The sequence below is a fragment of the Triticum dicoccoides genome, chromosome 6B, assembly GCF_002162155.2.
Source record: "Triticum dicoccoides isolate Atlit2015 ecotype Zavitan chromosome 6B, WEW_v2.0, whole genome shotgun sequence".
In the NCBI taxonomy this organism is placed as follows: domain Eukaryota; kingdom Viridiplantae; phylum Streptophyta; class Magnoliopsida; order Poales; family Poaceae; genus Triticum; species Triticum dicoccoides.
Window position 1 is genome coordinate 493,861,806 of NC_041391.1, and position 4,304 is coordinate 493,866,109.

Sequence of the window (4,304 nt, forward strand, 5' to 3'; positions counted from 1 at the left end):
AACATATGGCCCACCTCACACTGTGGCCAAATTTCCTGGAGTCTGTGCTAGGTTAAAAAGTGTTCTTTTTGAGGGTGGTTGGATGAATTCAAGTTTAAAACTTGTTGTATTACGTATACATAGACGTAGAGATAGTGCAGCAGTTCTGAAAGTTTGAACCCAAACATCAGAATGCAATTTCTACTGGACTCATCCGAGGACCTAGGATGATGGGATTCACAGCTATAGTAAAAACACCCGCCCGACGCGTGAAGCATGTGAAGCTAGTACAAATAGTGTACTACTATTATTGATTGGCCTCATCCGATAACCTATTGCAATGCACGTACAATTATGTATTCAGAAAATATTTTTTTTGCCTCGTCGCAGCACTCACTCAGAGAAGCGTTTCGAAAGCCATTCATAAATTTAGTAAGTTTATCACAGGCATATCATTTTATTACATACAATAGGTCATCAACCCACAACGACAATGAGGATACATTATAAATACTAAAGTTTTCATCACACAACAAATAACAAGCAATAAAATGAACTTCACCTCAACCAATCCTCAGCGTTGGAAACACTTGCTTTGAACCACAAGTGATTCTCTGGGAAGGGCCATCTATTGTCAATCTTGAGACCAATGCATGACTGATCATCCAGGCTGAAGCGGCCTACTATATCAGTAGCAGGGTAGGGAACCACCGAAAAGTACGAGGTATAGATACAAGTGCTTCTCATAAATGGTACTAGTAACTTTGTGTCACCAGCAGTTGGATCGCCTTTCACCATCATTTGATAGTTTTGTCCAAGGAAGAGCGAGCTTTCTCCAAGACTATCAATACTGTACCAGGGAGAAGGTGTTGGCGCTAGCACACCAGTATCCACCCCGAATACCATGCAACGTGTGTTGGAATAGGTCCAGAGAGTGCGACCATGGGAGACAACACCTGCTTCCTTAGTAGTAACATCAGCAGTGGGCTGTATACAGACAAGAAGGGGTGATCCATCAGAATAAGTTGCCAGGCGCCACTGAGTATATGGGCCCTGCTCGTGCTCATGCTCGTGATCATCACCATCATCATCTCCCCCTTGGTTATAAAAAAAATTTCAAGTATAGGTGGTGGAATGTTCACAGGACCTTGGAAACACAAGAAGAAGGTTAATTAGTAAAGGGAAACTTGCTAACCCGCATGCATGTGGACGAAACAATTATAATTACGGTGGAAGACAAACGTACAAAAAATACAAGGATCCCATGCAAAAACAGTGCCATGAGTGGTGGAAGCAAACAGAAGACCCTTGTATTGAATTGCATCACAATACATATCCGTGTATAGAAACTGATTTTTGAGCAATATCCATCGAGTCAAACTACAAAGGATGGCAACAAGCTTGGGAAAGATAGCAACAACTTCATAGTAGTTGTAATTCCAAGAGCGGTTGGGAACTCGACAAATTGCTATCTTCCGTAGAATACAATCACCATGATCGTATTTGAACGTGCGTAGAATACCGGTGTGCTCAACCTTTGGGCAATCTGCTGAGATTTTTGGAAGTGGAACCCGGTGACAAGTGAGGGAGTCCTAGATAAGGGGGTATCCGGACAGCCGGACTATATACTTTGGCCGGACTGTTGGACTATGAAGATACAAGATTGAACACTTCGTCCCGTGTCCGGTGGGACTCTCCTTTGTGTGGAAGGCAAGCTTGGCGATCCGGATAATAGATCTCCTTCTCTATAACCGACTCTGTGTAACCCTAGCCCCCTCCGATGTCTATATTAACTGGAGGGTTTAGTCCGTAGGACAACAACAATCATAATCATAGGCTAGCTCCTAGGGTTTAGCCTCTATGATCTCGTGGTAGATCAACTCTTGTAATACTCATATCATCAAGATCAATCAAGCAGGAAGTAGGGTATTACCTCCATCAAGAAGGCCCGAAACTGGGTAAACATCGTGTCCGCAGCCTCTTCTTACCATTAGCCTTAGACGCACAGTTCGGGACCCCCTACCCGAGATCTGCCGGTTTTGACACCGACATTGGTGCTTTCATTGAGAGTTCCTCTGTGTCGTCGCTCTAAGGCTCGATGTCTCCCCCAACCTTCAATGACGCCGTCCAGGGTGAGACTTTTCTCCCTGGACAGATCTTCGTGTTCGGTGGCTTCGCACTGCGGGCCAACTCGCTTGGACATCTGGAGCAGATCGACAGCTACGCCCCTGGCCATCAAGTCAGGTTCGGAAACCTAAACTACACCGCCGACATCCGCAGAGACTTGATCTTCGACGGACTCGAGCCCACGTCAGGAGCGCCGAACGATCACGATGTGCATGACTTAGATCTGCTATCGGACAGTATACGGGATATCGCGCCTGCTACTACTCTGGACTTCGATCCAGAGCAGATCGCGCCATCCGAGGACGGGTGGATGGACCCCGCCACAGAGGTCGCACACTCATCGGTGTTGGAGCCGAACATAGATTCCACTCCTAAGGAAACCTGTGTCACTGGACTCCTAAGGAAATCTATGTCAACCGCAGGAAAAAAAGGTTTCAACTTAGGACTCATGTGTCTTGCCTCAAGATTATCTTGTTACAACATTCCATTAAATACAAATGAAACTACCACGACTGCTAATGCATCTCAATGGTTCACAGATCAGCGCCAATATTCACATCACAACTGAAGACAAAGTTGTGAGAAGGTGTACAAATAAAGAAAAATATATAATTGATCGATGATGTTTGTAGGCATGGCTCCATTTCCTTGGCACAATGTTCATTGCTTGGCAGCTAGTTTCACCCAGCTCTATAGCCAAAAAGAGGTGTATGGAGGACACCACAGTCCGATCATTTTGTGCAAATCCACTAAAATCGAGCGGACCATCCCTGTCTGCAAACATATCCAGTCTGTGTGATTACAATAATAGTGGAACTAGATGATGAAACATAACAGACACAAATAGAAGCCGATCACCTCTACGATCTCTCTTCAGGACTAACTTCTTGTTGTAGAAGATTAGGCATGGAGTTGGATGAGGAGGATAGCAAAACCAATCTCCCTTTCTGTAGTCCCATGGAAATGTAAAAAACGTTGCCCGTGTGACATTTTGGCGGAACTGCACAAAACACTCTTAAGAAAAAGTGATTTGTGCAGCTCACCAAAAGGTCACAATAGCAACGAGGTGAAAATGGATAGCCCTGTTTGCAAAAGGAGGTAGAAAGGAAGCAATTACTGCCCAATAACACGAGTTGAAGACACATACGCCGACAAAAAAGAAGGATATTCCATGTAATAAGGGAAAGATAGCACATGGTGGTTTATCAAAAATGGTTTGAGAACGAGATTGCAAGATGGAAAGTATGCCGACCGAGATACGATTTGAGCAAACAACTAGAGAAGATCCACATGCAGAAATGTGGGAAGATGGGCAGTGGAGCAAGGCTGGAGGAAGCTGTACCTGAGGGTCGTCGGGATGTTACTTGGAGGGCGCCGGCAACCGGGATCTGCCCATACTGCAGCAGCGAGCAAGTGGTAAACGCCGTACCGCACCAGAGCTTGGTCAGAGAGAACGGCGGGTACCACAGATCGGGAAGTGATGCCTCAACACCATCGAACGGAGAGACAATGCACATCCTCCCTTTCCGTCGGCGGACGGGATGCAGCTGGATCACTGACCATCACTGAGAGAGAGAGGCCACCGCCGCCTTGTGTGAGATGGTGTGACGAGACAAACCCATTTTTCCATTTTCCCCATGACAATCGTTTTATATTCTGTATGTGACATTGAGGAATATATAAATTTATTTAATACTAACGCGTCAAGTCGAACTTTGTTCCGTCTAGGCGTGGTACCCGAACCTCCTTGGAGTAAACAACCGCTACACGCGTCAAATTATCACGTGGGCCGCCTTTTCATATAGAAACAAACTCCACCGTGTACCCGCGCGGGTGTGGCCGGGAACGAGACATGAGTACGTGCGTCCTGCGTGCACCTCTTCTTTAGGTGTAGGTACATACGTGGGTGGGTGTGAGAGAGATGGTTTGCGTGAAACAGAGGCAATGTGTTGATGATATCTCAAATAGAAAACCGTAACATATGCAATGTGTGTGAAATGGAGTCATGGACGTGAGATATCGATAGAATTGAAAACAGGGATGAAGTGTGTGGCTGCGCGATCGATAAAGAGTGCCATCTAATTTGTGTTTTCCCATGTCAAAGATACAGGGCGACTGGACTACTGGAATTTGAGAGGGCAGAGGTGCAGTTTTTCTCCGTGGCATGGATACCTACCTACAACATTCGACTATCGGTG